The sequence below is a fragment of the Grus americana genome, chromosome 22, assembly GCF_028858705.1.
Source record: "Grus americana isolate bGruAme1 chromosome 22, bGruAme1.mat, whole genome shotgun sequence".
Taxonomy (NCBI): Eukaryota; Metazoa; Chordata; class Aves; order Gruiformes; family Gruidae; genus Grus; species Grus americana.
In genome coordinates this window covers 1,213,203-1,233,641 of record NC_072873.1, presented here as the reverse complement: position 1 = coordinate 1,233,641, position 20,439 = coordinate 1,213,203, and the positions used below count along the sequence as shown (strand labels likewise).

At 58.3% G+C, this 20,439-nt stretch overlaps 1 long non-coding RNA gene across 1 annotated transcript; it reads left to right on the top strand.

Annotated features, from left to right (window-relative positions):
- The first annotated feature begins 807 nt into the window (after window positions 1-807).
- LOC129195679 (uncharacterized) lies at window positions 808-8,252 on the top strand. The gene is made up of 3 exons (XR_008573939.1): window positions 808-922; window positions 7,369-7,565; window positions 8,040-8,252. It is a non-coding gene; the product is annotated as an uncharacterized LOC129195679 (long non-coding RNA).
- Window positions 8,253-20,439: the final 12,187 nt, after the last annotated feature.

The window sequence follows — 20,439 nt, the reverse complement described above, 5'->3', positions numbered from 1 at the left end:
CTCTAGTGCGATGGGAGCAATCCCGGGATGCTTCAGGAGACTTAGATGGAGCAGCCTTGTGCAATGAGTAATTCTGGAGCCCACAGAGGGTCAGAGGTGGGTGTGAGGATGGAATAACATCGCTGCGGAGGGAACGTCCTCCATCGTGCTGTCATGCAGGCCGGGGTTTCCAGGGAGGTTTTGTCAATCTTTTTTTACTAGAGTGTGTTGGGCTGTGTGAAGCGAAGGGCCATGAGCAGAGCTGGTTGGAAAATTGTAAATGCGTGTGGTTGTGGGGAGGGGACTACATGGAAACATTTCACTTTGGGGAAGAGGGACACATTTGAAAATGTTTTCATCAAGCTGTTTCAGAGAACACGTGGGGTTTTTTCCAATGCAAGTTGCAGTTTGCCTGCATCTTCCCGGGACTGCTTTTGTTGTGACAGACATTTGTAATCAAATTAAATCAAACCACAGAAAAAACAGCCAACAGGAAAACCCTTCAGCTCGGATCACTCCTTGGTCTCAAAAGCCCTCAGAGCATCTTTCTCTGCCGTTGTCCCTGCTGGGGACTGGAGCATGAGAAAGCAGCTTTGGGCTGGGAAAAGGCAAACTAAGAACCCACTGTGCCTTGCTGCCACCGCGAGAGGTGAACTGTGTCCATGTTGACAGCCGGCCACATCCTTTTTATTCCATCCAGTGCGTGCGGCACCTCTGGATTTAGTCTGGGGCTCGTGAAGGAGCCAATACCCATTTTTGGTGTATTTTGTTTGGGATTTGAATCCTCACAATCTGACACTTTTTTTTTTTTTTTTTTAAGATTAATGAGCATCACACCAGAGAAATTTAGACAGCCAGCTAAAGGGTGCTGGCACACGTAGAGAGAAGGATCGACACCACGGAGCCGGGCTGGGATTTAACATTGTGTCCGTACGAAGCACAGGTATAGCTTACTTTCCCTGTTTTATCTTTGCTAAGCCTTAATCATGGAGTTGCCGCAATTCCTTCCATGAGGTTAAGTCAAAGGAAATTCCCAGGTCAGGTCATCCATCCTCTGCGCTCGGTTCTGATCCTGTGCCTGCACTTTGCTAAATCCAGAAGGACGGGAATTGGGCTCAGCAGCGGGATTTGAGCTGGAGGCTGGGGTGAGAGCACGGGGGGTTGACCTCGGTCTTACCCCTCGAGCATGGCAAGCCAGTGAGGGTGGAAAGATGTCCAGATTTGTGTTGCTTCAGAAAGGGTTTCCACATCTCACCTTTCTCCCCTGAGGAAGCGTGTTTAGAAAAGTTGGAGCCCTGCATTTGACTTCAGCTGGGAACGGCTCAGGTCCATTTCGTGGCGAGAGCGTCAAGTCTCCATCGCTGGGTCTGGAAAAACACCCGTCAGGGATGACACGGGCAGAGTGGTCCCCGCTTCGGGGTACGTGATGAGCAACGTGACCTCTTGCATTCCTCGTGTCCAGCCCTGTCCCTTCGCTACCTCTCCTGGTAGCGCGGCTCTGCACGGCGAGGCGGCGCGAGGTGCTCGTCCTGCCTGCCATAAACCTCGGGTCCGCAAGGATGAAAGCCCACCTGATGCAGCGTGCTCTCCCTTTGCAGAGGGCAGCTCTGCAGCCCGACTCGCTGCGGGCTGATGTCCAGCCACAGAGATAACCTTGCCGAAGCGGTGGGACAGGGTAAGGGAACTTGACCAAGACCACACAGAGGCTACCAGCCTTGCTTGGAGTAGATCCCAAATCCCTAGGCTAGTTTGCCACCCGCGGGGCCACGCTACCTCCCTTGGGCAAGGGGAAGTTTCCTGGGACAATCCTTTCTTCTTGTCGGCCTTTTTCTTTTTTCTTTTTTTTTTTTTTAATTAAATTAAATTAAATTTCTGTAGCATCTTTTTTTTAATATTATTATATACCTTAGGCATTGCTCTGAGTCCATCGGGGTGAGTTGTATAACACACTGAATAGACAGGTTGACTATCTGCCCACTCCTCCTCCCTTCCCTTCCCCCCCCCCTCCTCCGGCCACCCTAGAGCTACGCTGCGCTAAATGTGCTTCAGTTTCATCAATCCCCAAGCTGCACATCAAAGGCTGCGTTTGCTTAGCTGCGCGCTTCCCTGGCAGGCTTCAGGGATTAATCACACCCGAGCCTGCGTGAAAAGCGTGACCGTGTCACACTTGTTTGTCTCGGACGGGTGCTCTTCTGGTTATCTTACAGCAAAACTGACTTGGCTGTTGGCCTTCCTGGATGTGCCATTTCCATTTTTATTTCTTTGGGTTACCAGCCATAACCGAGGTTGGCTATAGGTGCCATACAGGCATAGCGGAAGATGCCATTACATACAGTTAATGCCCATCCTCGGTTTATTTGAGCTGTTGTAGCAGCCAGGAGTCCCTGGTACAAACCAGTGTCCTGGTGCAGTGCAAGCAACAAGACGTGATTTTTGCCCCTAGACCTCTGTAGTCTGTTAGAAAATGAGCAAAAATGAGCAGATACCTCCTAGGGAGCCTACAGAAACCGTGAGACGATGATGGTGTTGGACTCCATCTACCCCAGAATAGGAGCTGTCAGCTTCGGAGGCTTGCTGGCCACCACGAGAAGGTTTAAAGCAGCGTTTGGAGAAGAGCGAAGCCTCTGCAGAGGGGCTGGCACCCGGAGATGACGCTGGGGAGTTGCCCGTGTGCTGGTGACAGCCCTGCGCTGCCAGAGGGCTGCGTTTGCACCCTCAGAGAACAAGAATTGGGAGCCAAAACTGCAGCTGGATGGAAGTGAGGATCCTTTCATTAACTTCAGCTGCTGCCCCGGTACGGGCTGGCATTGAGCTGACCTCTGGGAGGGACCCGGGGAGTCTCGTCTGGTTTGCTTGGATTGCGCTGTCTTCCTTCGTATACTGAGTGGCCTTTCCGTAGCCTTCTGCGATAGCAGTGATGCTACAGGGTGGAGAAAGCTAAACTTCACCCAAAGCGTGCAATTTGTTCAGGGTTTTCCTGGAGATTGACCCTGCGTGTGCAGAAATGCTCACAGAGATTAGCAATGGGGTCCTGGTTTGGATGGGATTGCAGCCTGGATTTTTTTTTTTTTTTTAATCTCGGGCATCATCTCTGGCAAAAGCATTAGCTCACAGTTGCAGAAAGCAAGCCCCAAGAGAGAGCAGGGCTCTATTGAGAAACAGGCACTGCCCCAAGGAGCTTGCAAAAAAGCTGGGAGGGGAAGTAAACACAACAGAGCCGGGCTGGGATTGCAGCACACTCCCCGTGGCCCCATCCAGCAGCCTACACACGGGGCCCCAGTGTCCTCCTGGCCGTTTAACGCCCAGCACTGACCCGTGCTGCCTCTGCACTGGGGGACAGAAAACACTGGGGGCCCAGGTGGCGAGGGAGGTAGCCTGCAGCAGGAAAAGGAGATGCCGAGGACGTGAGGCTGAGCAGATGTGATGATCTCCACTGGCTCGAGGCAGTCTGAGGACGGGGAAGCCCTTGGCAGCTGGAGGACCTGGCTGTAGCAGTTAGCAGGGACGGGTAGGGTTGGTCATTTCCAATGTGCCTGCTGTAGCGGGGAGCTGGCGCAGCCTGAGGGATGGCTGGTGCCTGCTCCTTGAGCCCCAGGACCTGGGGGCCGTGCAGCCGTGCCGGGGGAGAGGAGACACCTGGATCTCTTACAGGGATGTGGCTTTGGAGCAGCACGGGCTGAGCTGCCTGCAGTACCCCCAGGAGGATGCCTGGGTACCGCCAGGCAAGGCCAGGAGAGTTCCCACAGGATGCAGGCAGGGAAGGGTTAGGCAGATGAAGCGATACCCACAGCCACTGGAAGGCTGTGCGGGATGATCTTGTTCCCTAGCTGATTTCCAGCTCCCAATTTAAATCCTCTGTACTTCCTCTCTGCCTTGACGAGATAAAGATCCTGGGCACGCAAGGGTGAACACCCTGCCGTTGCGTCCTCTTCCACAATCAAACCAGGCATCGAGTGATGCCGCTCCCCGTGTGCGCCATGGAGAACAGGGAGATGACAGGGGGAAAGGGGAGGTGGCTGCCTTCCTGTGGGTGTGTTTTCCAGAGCAGGAGAGAAACCAAGACGGATCAGACACCAGCCAAACAAGGTGACTACGTTGTGAGGAATGCAGGCACAGGCTCTGTTCATTGTGAGATGCAGAGAGGAGATAGGGGGGCAGCTGCAAAATGCTTTTGCCAGCACAGCCACGGCACTGGCCCCTGAAAGGCGAGAGGCAGGGTCGGTCTCAGCATCTCCATCCAGGATGAAATAACGTCATAGCCGCGTGCGGTTGATGTGCGAAGCTCTGTGCCACCAGACGCTATTGCTACCGACGGCTTAGCGGGGCTAATAAAGCTTTTAGAGAGGTATTAAGATAGCAAGAACAGCGAGAGTTTTAAAATAGTACGCTGTAAAAAGATAAAGGGATTGGGTACAGATAAAATCTTCATGCTTGAGTGTGTAAATGGCAGTGCAGAAGACGAAGGGACAGGCAGGAGCTTATTCCAGGGCCAGGTAATCCCCAAACCACTTCCTTTAGGGTTCCCAGAGGAGGAATTGGAGGAATCCCAAGTCTCATCCTGGAGTAGTTATCCCTTGTGAGGTTTTTCTGCAGTACTATTGGATTTACCCTCCTGGACAGGGCAAGGATCCTTCTATCTGCTTCTCTAGGATGAAATGAGTCTTGGTACCGACCTGGCAAAGCACAGTTCCCTCTGGGGATGGAAAAAACGACATTTGTGCAGAACTTGTAGGGGGTTTGCTGTCAGGATGCCTGCCCGCGTGAGCTGGGCATGAGGCTGCCTAACAAACCTGCAAGTCCCACGAGGGAGCAAGCCAGCAAATGCAGAGTGAACACGTGAGCTTCCTTTTCTCTGGAATTCAGGCCAAAAAAACGGCATGCCCCCAGTCTGCAGAGCCAGCGGTGTGAGGCTGGCTGGAGATGACTCCGTTCCTCCCAAACAGGGGCTTTGGAGTTGAGCTTTCCTCTCTGGGCATCAAACAAGCCCTGCTTCTCTCCTCTCATGCTTTGGGAGGCACGGATTGCTGAGCAGAGGGTGCTGCCGGCACAGGAGGGGCAACGGGGAGCAGGAGGCAGCGGAGGGCAGCGCTCCCCAGGCGCTGGCTCGGGCAGGACCCCCCACCTCTGCTCCTGCTGCTCAAACCGGGAGAAGGACCCTTTGCCTTGCCTCTGGCCTCCAAGTAGAGCTGAGGAGAGCGGGAAAACTTTCCTGTGTTTATCAAAAGCAAGCAGCTCGTCACGTCCTGTGTTACGCATTTACACCTCTGTGCGTGCCCCCGTGCTGAGGACCTGCTAGGGCCGTTCCAAATTCGGTTCAGATGCAGCCCGGTGCGGAGAAGAGCTGCACATGTACTCGGCCCCATCCGCCTTTGATCTTGAGCTCTGTCAAGAAAGATGCTTTGGCAGGAATCTTGCCCATCAAGTACCATCCACAGGCGGCTGCGATGTCACGGCCGTGACCAAGCCCTGACAGCTCCAGGAGCTGAGGTGTTGCCAGGTTCAAGCCAAGCCTCCACCTTCTGCCCTTAGGCTGGAGGCAGGCTCCTTTCCGTGGTGTGCAAAAGCTCAGGACTCCCTGCTCCTCTGCCCGGCGAATTCAGGGGTCTGAGCTGCTGTCGAGCGTTGTCGCAGGCTGGAGGAGCTGCCGCTCATCCCCCCGACACCCCGAGCCCTGGGTCTGGCTGCGCAGACACCGACCTGCTGCCCAGGGGGGTGGGAGCTGCCGTGTGGTCCAAGCCACTGAGGAAGAGGATGGGATCGCTGCTGCCTGAGCGACGAGGCCAAAGCTTGTCCATCGCATCCTCGGATGAGCCAAGCCCTTGCTGCTCCCTGCGCCCCCGGGCACCGCTGGGGTGTCATTGGGGTGTCACCGGGTGCTACTCGGGTACCAGCGCAGTTCTGCTGCTTCACCACCCCCCCCCCCCCACCATCCTCTTCCCGAATAATCCCGACAGTGGCTTCCTTCCCTCGGCTCGGGGTGGGGAAGCCACTAGATGGCAACGTTACCTGCAGCCTGGCCGCCTCTCCTGGGCATGGAGCGGGGCCGGGGGTGCTCCGGGGCCGCCCCCCCCCGCTGGCACCGGGACAGCGCTGCCCCCACACCGGGGGGGTCTGCGGGGTCCGCGGCGGGGAGCCTGGCCCGGCGGGCTGCTGGGTCACCTCTTAGCCAGGACTCAGTGGCGTGCGTCAGGAAAGCGAGTTACCTTAAAATCCCTTTGATTTCAGGCCGGTGGCTTTGCCATCAGCAGCAAACTGGCTGCAGCGTCCCCAGATGTCGCATCACCGGGCAGAGAGGTGACGGCACCGGGACACACGTACTCGTGTGCACATACGCGTTTGCATACATGTGTGTCACCATCCCTGGAGACTCTGTTTACCTGCAGAATCTCTCAGGCAATCCCCAAGCAATCTCTTGCGAACGTGGCTGGGTCTGACCTTGAGGAACGGTTTGATCCGTGCGGCGTGGCCCTTCGTGCTCGTTACAGTGTCTGTGAGTTGGTGTCTTTGCTGTGGCTGGGAGCACTGATTTTGCTGGTGCTGAGGGCTTTTAGGCATGACCGAATCAAGCTGGCTTGGAACCAGGCAGCGCAGGAACGCACAGCAGCGTGTAACCTGCCGGGAAACACCCCGTGCCTTTCCCTGCTCCCTTCGGTTATCGTTGCTGCCGGTGTTATATCAGCGCCGAAGCCGAGACCTGTTACGTGAAGGGCTTCAGCCCCGATCAGGTGGGCAGGGCAGGTGTGAACAGCCATCTAGTGTTAACCTGGGCTTGTTCCCTTGGGAAGGCTGCCGAGAGCCCGCCGGTGCTTCGGGCACGGTGCCCGTCACTGCTGGGCCACGTCCGACTGGCCGGCAAGTTCCTGCAAGCAGAGAAGTTACTGACCTCGAACCTGCACTTTTGCGTGCCTCAGTTTCCCCACGTGACGGTCCTTCCCTGCTTCCCCTAAAGCAAGGAAGAGGAAGAGGATGGAGAAGCGTAGTGGTATGGTTCTCTGAGGCAGCCAGCCAGCCTGAATGGGAATGCTAATTAATTATCCATCACATTAGGGCCACAGTACACGAGGAAATGAAACGACGGTGTGGTATGGAAGAACAGCCCTGAACAGAAAAGGGATGTGGTGTTCACCCAGAGAAAGGTTTATGGGAGTCCTGAGTTGGAGCTACAACAGGTAGTATAATAAACACCAGAGGATAATGGGCGTCAGGGAGCCAGAGGCATCGCTGCGTCTTTCTCCGTGAGGCTGCAGAGCCTGGAGAGGATGGACGGGGATGGGGAGGGAGGCAGGAGCACTGCCCTGCCGATAGCTCTGCCCTCGCTCCCGAGGTCCTGCGGTCTCTGGTGCAATGCCTCCGGAGGTGGTCAGTATTAATTTGCTTCCTTTTTTTTAGTGCTTTTGTCTCCCGCTGCCCTTTGAGCTCTGAACACTGCAAGTTTGGAAACCAGCCTTCGTCGCAAAATGACCCGCGTTCTTCCAGCCACAAACCTCCCCCCTGTGTGCCCCGTAGCCTCCGCGAGGAGCCCTGAGGGTGGGACACCATGCGATGAGCCTGCCCCGGGAGAGATGCCAGCGCCACAGCCAGGAAAGGTGAGACTTGGGCCAGGGGGGAGGAGCGGAGGCCAGGAGGTCTCAAGTCCCAGGTGCCTCCTCATGGCTCCTTGGCAGCAGAGAGCAATGCTGTTCATCCACGATGCCCGCTCTGCCTTCTCCACCGCCCTGGCAGGGCTGCGGGTCCTTCCAGCCTCCACGCCTCCCTGCGTGACTAACGGAGCTGGCCAGCTCCCAGGGGTGTCCGGCCAGGACCCCAAACAACCCCAGGGAGCCAAGAGGAACAGGAAAGCCCAGAGTCTCCTTCCTCATCACCCTCCTCCTCCTCGCTGCCTGCCAGCTGCCTTCCCGGGCCAAGGGGTGGCTCTGGGTGGCCCTGTGTCCCGTTGGACCAGACGGGAACTGGCCGCTCCCGATTACTCATGGGGATGATGTGGGGGGATGCAGGGGCGGAAAGTCGGAGCAAATGGAAAGCGAGCGCTTGCCTCTGACCTTGTCTTCCCATCGCCGCAGCTGGAGCTGAGCTCAGCCAGACGCCCTGGTGCGAGGCCACGGGTGGCAGGCGGCTGGCGAGGGGACGCCGTGCTCGGCTGCGCGTCTCCATCCTGAGCCGGGACAGGCTGCTGAGGGACATCGAGGTGAGAGCGAACACGCAGCCGCCAGGCCCCCACTTGCACGCGCGCCAGAGAAATGCGGCGGTCTGTGCATGCACGCACACGTGTGCACGAGTGCCTTGCATCTCTCCGTGCGGAGCTGTGCTCAGACACCCGTATTCAAGGGTCCCTGGGTGACCGGCACCCACTGGGGGGATGCTCTGCCCCCCAGGAGAGGTGCACGTGGCTCCAGCAGCTCAGCTCCCTCCCTGGGAGGGAGACGGCTGCAAAGGGGAAGGAGATGGGGCAAAGGAACTGAAAAACAGGAGTCTGAATTCGAGGTACAACCTGAGATAAACCTCATTTTCCCGCTGTTTGCGCTGGAAACTGGCTAAGGCTGTGTCTTACAGACGTCTTCAGAGGTGTGGGTAAGGCATGTCTTCACCCCATGCCCTGGGATTCCCCCTCAGCACCCCCGCTCATCCCTCTGCCATGTGCTGGTGCTTTCCAGACTCATGACAAAATTAAACCCAACAGTAAGGTGAAGGAAAACGTGCCCTAGCCGTGCTGGAAGTCGTCTGACAACCTTCCTTCCGCCCCTGGGTCCTCCTGTGCTCTGAGCCCTTCTCCAGCTCTGGGGGTGTAGAGCTGCCTTGAAACCAAACCCACCCACAGCCCACAGTGACGATCGCCCGCCCCAAGCTTTCCAACATCATCCCCGTTTCCCAACGGGAAGGTTTTCTGGCACGATGGCTGGACCGTACAAGTGAATTTGCGGGTGGTGTTGCCAGGATTTCAAGTGATTTCACAATCTGACTTCTGTGGGCCGGAGAAAGACTCACTTCCCACCTGAAAGGCTTTTCGGAGCACTCAAATTCACTGACGTCGGAATTCCAACCTGCTCCTTTGCCAAACGCCAGATTTTCCTCCCTGAGCTGAGTTTCCATGAGATGTCCATAGATGGGGCAGGAAGGACCAGAGACCGGAGAGCTGGGGAAGGCTGGCATGGCTGCAGGAGGCAGCGGCGTATTTTTACAGAAAATACATCTTTCAGGAAAAATCTTTTGACGGGAAGGACTTGGGCTGACTCTGAGAGCGTGCGAGACCTGAACCCTCGCTGCTTTCCGGGTCTCAAAGTGGGGGCAAATCCTGTCCCGTGTGGATGCCCAAGCTGCTAGTTACTATGGGATGGACTCATACACCTCTGCAATACTTTGATGAGAAATTCTGCCCAGGTCAAAGTGAGTAGTTGTGTTCCTGGCAAAAATAATTAATTCCATTTTCCTGTTAAAGAACCCCCACGAAACAAAAAACTTCCCAACCCTCCCTCAGCCAATTGACTGCTCTGGCAGCTGCACTCCAACCCACGGGCGCGTTTTGGGCTGTGAACTGCATGAAATGGGACCCCTGGAAAGCCCGACCACGACCAGGTGGAATTTTCCAAACCGACGGCGAGACAAAAGCTCGGCCGACCTCTCCGCGCCGGCAAATCTCTTATCGGGGGACGTTCAAAGGGAGCGGTGCCCGCGGTGCCGCCCACCCTCCCGGGACCAGGAGGAGGTGAGATTCAGCGGCTGGTTAACGCCGGGCGATGCCTCCCCGGCTTTGTGCCGAGCGGGATTGGGTTACGGGGCTGGGGCTGGGAAAGCTCCTCGGCAGGTCGCAGGTGGATTAAGGAATTCCAGTCCCTTTTCAGTGCCCGGTGAACCACGACTAATATGGGAGCTGTAAAGAGAAGGGGTAGGCGAGATGGGAGGCGTTGAATGGGAAAGCCACCTGCAAGGGAGGGCGATGCAAGCCGGGCTGCTGGAATCCGGCGGGCGGTGAGGAAACGGTGTGATTTACCATCAAACCTGGCCGCAACCTGGGGTGTTTTTCATTTTGAATAAGGGCGGCCGGGGAGAGCCCTGGGTGAAGGTGGCAGGGAGGTTCACGTGTCACCTCCGGAATGAGGATGCTTCCAGGGAGAGGAAAAATAATCGCCCAGCGCAGGTGGATCGCTGAGCTGGGTCAGAGCCAGGCTCCGACCGGGGGGCTGAGCGAAGGGAACCCGAAGAGCGCGGTGCCGGGGAGCGTGGTGGGTTGTGGGCAGGTCTCTGAGGAAAGACGTGGACCTCCCTGCGAGGGTGAGGACCTGAGATGCCAAAAGGGCTTGAGAGATGGAGAGGGAGTAGCCAGGGCGCAGGAGACGGTGAAAGCCCGAGTCCACGACAGCGCTAACGTAGGTCAGGCGAGAGCAGCTCCCTCCTTTTGCCTCTTAAAATGCCTTTGTCCTCCAGCAGCTCTGCTGAGCCACGTGGCTCCAGCCGGGCATCGTCCTGCCAAGCCCAGGACTGGACTCTCTGCTTGCCTGAGGTTGGTGGCCCCTCGCTCCAGCCCGGTCCGAGGGGTTTGGACTCAGGGAGCACCCTGCCCCTGAGCTGGGCACCCAGCCCACCGCTTTGAGCTGTCTGGGGACATGCAGCTGCCAGGGGAGCCGGGGACGGACGGACGCCTGCTCCCAGCGTCTCTGAAGTCAGAGCAAGGCTGCAGGGGGTGGGATGGGACGGGACGGGATGGTCCTCTCCTCCCAGCCCGCAGCCTGGCCTTGGGAGGGATTCCCCAGCGCCTCAGAGCCCCCGACGATGCCTTATCCGGGGCAGATCCCCCGGGGCCCTCCTGGCCGTGCCTGGGGAGACTTTTGCACCCGAGAGCCGTCGGGGAGGCAGCGATCTCGTACACCCTGCTCCCCAGGAGACTCCTAGGCGCCTCTTAATAGGACTTTAATTATACATTTACCATCACCATTTTTTTTTTCTCCCTCTTGAGTTCAGCTTCCCCAGAGATGGAAATACCCGGCGCGTGCTGCGGGGATTGTCAGCTCCACTAATGACCGCCTGCGAGCGTGCTGGGGAGGGAGGACGGTGGCGTGGGGACATGTTAGGTGACACCACCCTGACTGGCTTGGCGGTGGCTCCCCGGCTCGGTAGGGGTGTCCCCGGGCCCCGGGGTGAGCGGCTCTGCCTCCAGCTCTGCAGGAAAGGACGGTGGCTCTGGGAGTCGGGGAGATGGCTGTCACGGGCCAGAAGAGGAGAGGTCAGGTCCTGCGAGGGGACCAGGATGCAAGGGTTGTCCCTCTGCTCGCTCTGCGCAGCAGGACAACGCTACAAGGTGGCTGCCAGCCCTAGGCACTAGCCAGCCACCGGATGGAGGTGGCCACCAGACATCTCTGCCCTGCGGGGGATCCGAGCTCCAAATGTCGCACCGCCAGCTCCGCCAGCGTCCGCCCTCGTGGCATCCCTTGCCAGAGCCATCCCGCCTGCCTCAGATGGCGTCTGGTGCCCACGGCACTGTCAGGATGCTTTTCAAAGCTGCCCGGCTTCCCCTTGAAGCCCTCTGCAGAGACGTGCGCGATTTGGCGGGGACCGAGCCCTCCTTTGCAGAGGGGAGGGTCTGGGCTGAGCCGAGCATCCCCTGGCTCCGCTCTGTGAGCGGGTACCACAGGCTGAGCCTGCTGGAGAGCGAAGCGGAGGGTTGGCTTCTGCCCTTTTCTGCGTCTGGGCAAAACCCTGCCTCCTTTATTCGGCCAAAAACTCACGCTGAGAATTTTGCTTAAGTCGAGCCTGGGAATTTGGCCCCAGAGGCTTAAATAATTCTTTCTACATGGTACACGCAGAGAACAAAAAAAAAACCAAAAAACCCATGCCAAAAAAACAAGCAAACCAGAAACAGCAATATAAGAGGAACAATTTCCTTTACCACTAATTTTCTCCCTGTTAATTAGCAAGAATGTGGGGTCACTGATGATAATGCTCCTAACGTCTCTCCAAACCCACGCGTCCCGGCTGGGGACAGCAAGTGACCCCGCAGCGCTGAGCCTCCGCGGGTCCCCGGCAGCCTCGGCATCGCAGGGGGCAACCTTGCCTGGGAAGGCTACGTGGCTACCCGGGGCTGCACTCTGGTAGCCACCCTGCTGTTACCTCTTCTGTGGGTAAATCGAGGACTCTGAGATGACATTTTTTTCCAAGGCTTGACCTGAGCCTGCTCCCTCCGAAATTCATCGTTGGCTGCAAAGGAGGAGAAGGGAGCCAGGCCTGGGGCTGTTAACACGGTGGTTTTCATCGGAGCTAAAATACAGAGCTGGAATATGGGAACGCAGCGGGTCCGGCCCGGGGAGCTTCTCCCCCCTCCCCTAATGCTGTGCCTGGACCGAGAGATGAGCTGGGCATCTTCATTGCCCCGAGGACACGCGTGGCCACCGGCCTTGGCACCTTCCAGCAGCCAACCCACAGGAACGAGTCACTGGGGCGGGTTGGAAAACACCCGTTTCTCCAGAGATGCTGAAACTTTTTCCGATGTATTGCTCCTTTCCCTCTTAAAAATTCCTGAAATAATTTTTTTTTCAGAGTCTTCACCACCAAAAAGAAGAGGACATTTGGCGACGTTGCTCTTCATTAAAGCATTGAGGGACTTTGGGGTTTTGGTGGAAGGCTTGGGATTTTGCCAAATATGGGAAATGTCAACAGAATATATATTTTTCTCTCCAAGTATTTATTGAAAGGTTTCCGTTCCATCGGTAAAATATCACAGCGATTTCCACCGCCCGCCCTTCTTCTGTTCACCTGCTCGTGGACTTTTGCCATGGGACTCCCATGTGGTTCCTTGCGAGCCACGCTTGGCTCACCCCCGAGCATCCCCCATAGCCACAAACTGCATCTCCGGCTCGGTCTGACACTGAAAGCACTTTCTGATGAAGATAAATCCAAGGAGGGGGGATGATTAAATCGCTCATCTATTTTCAGCAGCAAGAGTAGGTGCAGGGGAGGGCTGGGCTCCCCCCGCCGCCAAGGAGCCCTCTTTGCCGATTTGAGCGAACGCCGCAGATTTCCCATCACTCAATCCCCACAACCTGGGCAACAAAGCAATTTTCTGTCATCAGCGATGCAAAGTGCTCGCAAACGAGGACTGAACGTGCAGTCAGCTGCAAGCTCAAGCCCTTCCTGTCGGCTCTTTAAAAGCTCGGCAAATTCTTCCCCCAACCTGCAAGCCCCGACACGTCCCAGGGCACGAGACGGGAACCACGCATCCGATGCGGAGGATACGGGGTCGTCCGTGCGTTCCCCGTCCCGTGCGTGTGTCCGCCTGCAGATGCAGCTTCCAGCGCTTGGGAGAGGCCAGGGGTGGACTGGGGGGTCCCAGGTGCTCCGGAATGGGGGATCCAGATGTTGTCCTGTGGCATCTGGATGTGGAAACGCTGCCGGCCAGCGTCCCCTCCGGGTGCCGATGCTGCCACAGCCGCAGCGTCCCCAACCTGTGCCCCAAAGTGAAGAGCCCCCAACTCTCCCCGCTTGCTCCGACTTGAGATCAGATCGTTTCGTGCCATTTCTCCGCACCAGAAAGCAAGGACAGGGATTGCTCCGTGAGTCGTCGTTCCACTGGTCCGGTCAGTGGAGTCCTTGACCCTGTGATTTGGCCTTTCCCCAGGTTTTTATAGCGCTTCCGAGTGGCCTGGGCAGAGTGGGATTTCGTAGAAACCCTGCTGTTTCTGCCTGCTCCTTTTACAAAACCAGAATGAAAATATCCTGCAAATGGTGAGCTCCCCCTGCAACCCTTCTGACCCATCAAAATGTTTTGCTTTGAGGAAACGGAAGGATTTTGTTCCACTTACTGAAATTTAAACAGGGTTTTTGCTTGTCAAAAAATGCAGCTTGATTTGAAAGTGAGAAATTCCATTTTTTCACTGCACCAAGTGACAGAAGGGGCTCAGCTCTTCCTCCCAGCCGTACCAGTTCACCTCACGTGTTTTGCCTCCCATGTCAGCAGAATTGGCCCCTCTGCCCAGCACCAGGACCCAGTGGGTGACGGAGATGTGCTTTGCTGGGGGCACTGAGCACCCTGGCAATGGCAGGATGGAGCCCAGCACGGCCAGAGGAGCTCTCAGCCACAGCTTTCAGTTTTCCAGCTAGGACATTAAAAAACAAAACAAAAAAGAAAATGAATAACAACAACAAGAAAAAAAAAAACAAAACCCCACACCAAAACCCAAAAAAACAAAACAAACAAGAAAATCTGTGGGATTTAAATTCCATCCTTGGCCAAGCCCCTTTCCAGAGAAACATCTCAACAGGCGCTGCCGCCAGCGGGATGCTGGGGGGGGGACGTGGGGTTTAATTCCCCCCACCCGGTGGGAGCGGAGCTGGCCCCGGCGGGACCCCGCGGCGGAGCATCACCCCGGGGATGCCGATGTGCACGGGGACCGTCCTGCGCGTGGGTGCTCCGGGTGGGTGCTCTGCAAGCGCCTGGGATGGAGGAGGGCGAGGGGAAGGAAGCACCTTCGCGGGCACCGGGAGGCTGTGCCAGCACCTGGGTACCACACCGGGCACCTCAGCCCCTAAAACCCCCCGTTAAACCCCTTCTCCTGGCTCACCAGGGTGCCAGCTATTAAGGTGATAAAACGGGTGCTGCCCACTTCAGTCCTAATCCCAAAGTTTATAGAGTTTCTCCTTTAGAGACGTGTGGCTGCAAGAGGTTGTTTTAAAACTAATTAATCAGGTTGATTGGATCCAATTCTCCACCGAGAGGCCAGCGCTTGATGATCTCTTTGTTTAAACGCTGCATCTAGCCATCCCCAACTGCCTCGTTACGTTAAGTCGCAACCCCTTAATGGGTCTCACCAAAGGGAAAATAGCAGCTTCTCAAAGGAAGAGCCTGGCTAGGAAAGGAAAAGCCGTTTATGCAAGGAAGAGTCCCTGGAAATCGCGTAGAAAACCTGGGCCAGATCTTAATTGGGCTTGTTGTAAGGCTCGCCCTTATGGGAAAATCAACCTCCAAACAGTTATCTAAAAAAAAAAAACCCCCAAACATCCAAACCAATATCGTTCATTATGTAAATGCACAATAAATTCAAGTTATCTGAAAAAAAAAAAAATCTCAATCAATAGTTCCCATTATTTAACTGCTCTGCTCACAACCCAATAAATTCGTGTTGTCCTTTTTATCTGTTCCACCCAGAAAGAGGCGATTTCGCGCCGCTCCAGCAAAGGCGGCAGGGGCAGAAAGGGGCAGCAGAGCATCGAGGTGGGAAAGACGAGTGACGTCTCAGCCTGGAGCCAGGCGACACGCCAAGCCACGGAGCTCCGTGTGAACAGAAAGAAATGGGGGGGGGGGTTTAATACTTTTTGGAGCACCCCAAAGGATTTTTCTGGGTTTGCATCGGCAGGCAAAATGTTTTCACAGAGCCAGCCTCCTCGCTGAGCGTTACTGGGGACCACCAAACCCCTGACAGGTCGGGGTTCAGCTCTTCCAGCTCGCTGCGTTAAGGGTGATGGGAAGCGAATGAGGGTTAAAAACCCTCTTTAACGAGCGCTCTTGTCAAATTAGCAGGGCAAGGCGCTGAGGCTGGGGCTAATGAATGGAATAATTGATTAAATATGTCATATTTCTGCCTAACAGGTTCACACCTTCCCCAAAGGTTTCCAGATGGGGCATAATTATCCCCCAAACTGGCTTCGCACGCCGGGGCACAAGGGGAGGAACAGTGACATGGGGGGAATTTAGACAGCAGAAAATTGCTCCCGCAATTAATCCCAGGCACTTAATAAACTCCCCAAAGAACAGCAGGGATGGGGGGAGACCCTCTCGGGTTTGGCCCTCAGCGGTGCCGGTCAGGAGTAGCTGGTGATACTGGTGTAAATTTGCAGGCTCTGGGCATTTATGGGGTGGCAAAGCCAGCGCCGGTTTTGCTTCTCTCCAAACCAGATGCCACGAAGGGGAACGTGCCCCGGTCCTTCGCTTCGTCTGGCTCCGCAGGGGCCGAGGGCTGAACTGGTGTAAATCAGGGGGACTGTGTGCTCCTCGGTGGATCGCTGCTGATTCACATCAGGGTCCTTTTATTCCTTTGATTTCCAACCGGCGATCCCCGTGAAAACCAAACCCAGACCAGATCTATGTCCTGGGATTTCAAGTTCTAAACCAAAATATTTCCTTTATTGAGTGGGGATGAAGCAGGGATGGGGGGGGGGGATGCTTATTAATTTTAAGAATTTTGAACATCTCTATGAATTCTTCTCAACTCAAACCGGCGACGAAGCAGGGCACAAATCCTGGCCGTGGCGGTGGCTCTGCCTGTGGCCATGCTGCTGGGGAAACGCCGGTTTCCACCACCTTGGGTGGCACCAGGCTGCCCCGCACCCGCTGCAGAGCCTCTGGGTGCTGGAAACCAAGAACCCCCCAGTCCCCCGAGCCCAGGGCTTCAACCAGCCCGACGCCAGCCAGGCTGGCTGCTGAGGCCGCAGCGTCTGGGCCAAGCCCATTTTTGAGCATCTTTTTGCAGAAAACCCCTTTCAAATCCCTCCTGGAGATGTTAAGAGTTCTGCAAAGGTAAAGGGGGAAAAAATATTCATGTGAACTTTCTCCTTCCTTGCGTCCCTCTTAAACCCCCCTGTCAAAGCCGGGTCCCAGACCCTCCTGTGATGGCCAAGTTGCTTTCACCTCCCGTGTTCGTGTGTCCCCTGGGCCACCGCTGCGCCCCCAGGTCACCTCCCCATCAGTAGCTCCCGTCTCGCCTTGCTCATGCCGGGATTCGCTGTGCGGGGGAACGGGTCCTGGGTGCTTCGGAGGTGCCTGACACCGTGCGGGGGACGAATCCTGCTCCCACTCGTGTTGGTGCTTCCCTGTGGGGCAGGATCAGGCCCTGGGAAAGGAGGGTGTCGTGCAGCACAGCCTTTCCCCCGCGCTGTTACCTGCTCCAGCCCCCTCCCAGAGGATGCTCCTGAACGACCCCCCCCATCCTCCCCCTTCCCCCGGGATGCCTTTTGCCATGCTCTTCTTTTGCCAACCAGCCAAAAAAGCCGGGGAGAAGCGGGGGGAGAAGCCGGGGGAGAAGCCGGGGAGAAGCCAGCGCCGCAGCTCGCTGCGCAGAGGAGCCCGACTCGTGCTGGCACCCCGTCTCCCCGCGCTCCCCCGGGATTATTGACGGGGCTGGAGATAGCGCAGTTGTTCGTTAGTGTGGCAGCGGTGGCGTGTGGGAGGGCAGACGCCAGGCTGTCTGCTCCCACTTTGTTCGGCTTGTTATTAACTTCTCCTTGGGCTGCCATTAACCCAGAATTCCTGTACTTGGCTTCAGGCTTTCCCCGCGCCGCTCTATCTCCAGCGCGTAATTACAGCTGTTGGGATCTCCCTTTATCTTGGAGGATCTTGTAGGTTTGTTACCTGGCACATGCTTTCCTGCCCCCCCCACCCCTTCCCTGCACCCCTTTAATCCTTCATCGGCTTTCATCAGCCTCGGCAGCCGGTGCCGGCAAGGCAGCCGGTAAAAACCCGGAGCCTCTGGAGCCTCGGCTCTGCACCGGCGAAGCCGCATCCCGAGCGCCTGCCGCCAAAGCAAGAGCATCGCCGGGCCGGCGAACGGCAGCGCCGCGGCTCCCGCGTGTCCCGGCCGGCAGCACCGGGCGCGCTCCCTGCCACCGCGTGGGTCTCGGCATCTGTCAGCACCTTCCAACCCCCAGACCGAGACTTTGAATTGGCTCCGAGCATGGCCTTGATTTATTTTTTTAATTTAATACGAGTTGACTTGATGTATTTATTTTGGCAGCGGGTTACCCCTCAAACCCCAAACCCTGCTAAAACAGCGTGTTCTGTCCCTGCCAGCCCGCGCCGACGCAAACTGGAGGGCTGGGACCTGGCCCCCGGGCGCGCACCCCGTGCTCGTCCCCGGGCAGGTGCCAGGGTGGCAACGGCTCCTGCCCTCGAGCTGCCGAAGCCGCTGGGAACCAGCCCCGGGTGAGCGGTGGCTGGGAGCTGGGAGTTTTGTGCAGCCTGAAGGTTTGGGGCCAGTTTCTGACCCCGTCTCCCAAGGGAACGCGGAACAGGTAGCGCCGTCCCTGCGCCCGCCACGGTGGGCTCGGAGATGGGGCGGCCCCTTGGCACAGGATGGGGCTCGGGGATGCTGAGATCGACACCGTCAGACCCCCCCCGACCCAAAACACCTGTGTGAGGGTGGTGTGGAGTCGGGCAGGAGGAGGAGGAGGAGATGGGCTGCCTCTCGGTTGGTGTCACTGCTGCCTCGTTGCTCGCCCTGGGCTGCCCCGTGCCATGGGACCCTCTGGGACATCCCCCGGTGGGGGGATCCACTTGCTCTCCAGCCCCAGGCACGGTGGGGTGCGATCCCCCCCTGGGGCTCACCAATGAAACAGAGCTGCGACACCTTGCCCCAGGAGGGGATTTGACCCTGAGGGTCCTCCTCCTCCTGCCAGAAGTCAGGTATTGCCCCAAAACACCCACGGGGCACCGTCCTTCCACCAGCACCCAGCACCGGGACCCTGGCTCCCTGGGACCTCAGCTACATGGTGGAAATTTTGGGGTCCTTATATTTATCGATAGGTATTTATTATGCCCACCATGTCGCAGAGGTGTGGGAGAGCACAGTGGGCTGGGAAGGGGGGTCTGGGTCTTCAGAGCCCCCCGGTCCAGCCCCGGGAGCCTCCCTGCCACCACGGGCAGCCTCCACGGCGGGGGGGGACACAGCCCCCAGCCTTGGCATCTCCCTCCCTCCCTCAGCGCCGGGGCGAGGAGCACCGGAGGGAGCGGAGCCGCCGGTAGCTCATCCCAGCAAGCCGGCACCCGTCCCTGGAGCCGGTGAGAGCTGAGTCACCCCGGCAGGGAAAGTGAGGAGCCGGGATAAAAGCAGATCAGCGGAGGTTTCCTTTGATACTCACATCGGCCACGCTTCGCCCCCGGTGCTGGCCAAGCCGGGCTCCCTGGGGATGCCTTCGGCCAGCCCGGGCAGAGCGGGACAACATCTGGATTTCTCTTTTTTTGCTGCTTCGCCCCCGCTTTTGCCTGGATGGTGTTGGGGTGTTTTCCATATTTGCCCCTAGAGTTTGGTGGCCTGGGCAGAGGCGGCAGGACACCTTCTCCCCACACCCAAATTTAGGGCTCACAGAGGATTTTGAGCCCTTGTCATCCCTGAGGACAGTCCTGGGGACGCCGGTGCGAGAAGGTTTAGGGCGGTTGGGATGGGGAGAGAGGGCAGAAGCCATCAGCCATGGCGGGTCCGGGGCAGGTCAGGGGAAGGGTTGGTGCACTGGGAGTCCGGGCAGGACTCGGTCCCAGTGTGTCCTGGGGTTAGCCAGGAGCTCGGCTATTTATATCGGAGCTCCTGGCCCCTGCTCGGAGTGACTCAGACCCGGCACGATGGCGAGATGGAAACATGTTTTGAAGATGGTCTAATGGGAGGGTGGGGATGGGGGACCCTCCCTGCCACCATCCCCGGCCGCCTGTCACCCCCTCGCTCCCTCGGGGCTGCTCCTCCAGGGCAAACCCCACACAGGGTGGCCGCTGAGACCTCGTGGCCGGTGCTCGGCTTGGCACGGGCCACCCGGGGCCACCCGGTTCCCTTCCCCGCTGCGTCACCCCAGTGTCCCGACACCCATCACCGTGGTGCAGCCGGGGCTCACAGACCCCGTCCAGGGCTTGGTGTGAGACCTGGGATTGAGGGGGTGCAAATCCTCCCACCAGCACCGTCCGGGGCTCTGGCTGGCTGTCCCCAAAGGCGGTGAGGGGGTCCCCAGCCCCCCGGCGGGGGGGTTTGCCCCTGGTTTTGCCCTGGCTGGCAGCCGGGGTGGAGGCTGCAGGGCTCCTCCGGGCCCCACGCACCCCGCCGGGGTCAGGGCTCCCCGGGGCAGTGGGAGGGAGCAGCCGGGCAGGTCGGCGCCTGCCGCCGGGAGCGGGGCCCCGCGGGGACCGGGTGCTGCCGACGCCAGGGGAAGGGGCCTCCTGTCTGCCAGGGCGGGCGCCGACCGGGTGGCTCTGGGGCTCCCACCCCCCCGGCATCCTCCCCCAGCACCCATGAACACGGGGACCGGGGATGCACGAGGCCTCGACGCCCTGCGTGTCCGTCCCTCTGTCCGGTGTCCGTCCCTCCCGTGTCCATCCTTCTCCCATGGGTGAGCTGAGTGCGAACGGCCTCAGCTGCTCCTCGCCCGGGGTCTCTCCTCTGGGCGCCCAGGGCTGCCCCGTGCCCCCCCTCAAGGGGATGTGCCCCCCCCGGGGCCATGTGCTTGGGGAGTCACCGCCCCCCCCCGTGCCCCCGATGGAGGGGGTCCCTGAGAAGGGGTTCCCCCTCAGCACGGGTTACCCCGCACGGGCAGAAGCACGTGGGCCAGGCCCCCCCCGGGGACACCCAGCCAGGACATGGGGGGCCGAGGTGCCCCCCCGCCCCGGTCTCCTCTCCGGGGGACGGGCCGGGGCACAGACGAGGGGGGGAACCCTGAGGGGGGGGAACCGCAGGGGGGTGCCCCGGGGCGTGACGTCATGGCGGGCGGGGCTTGGCGGGGCGGGGC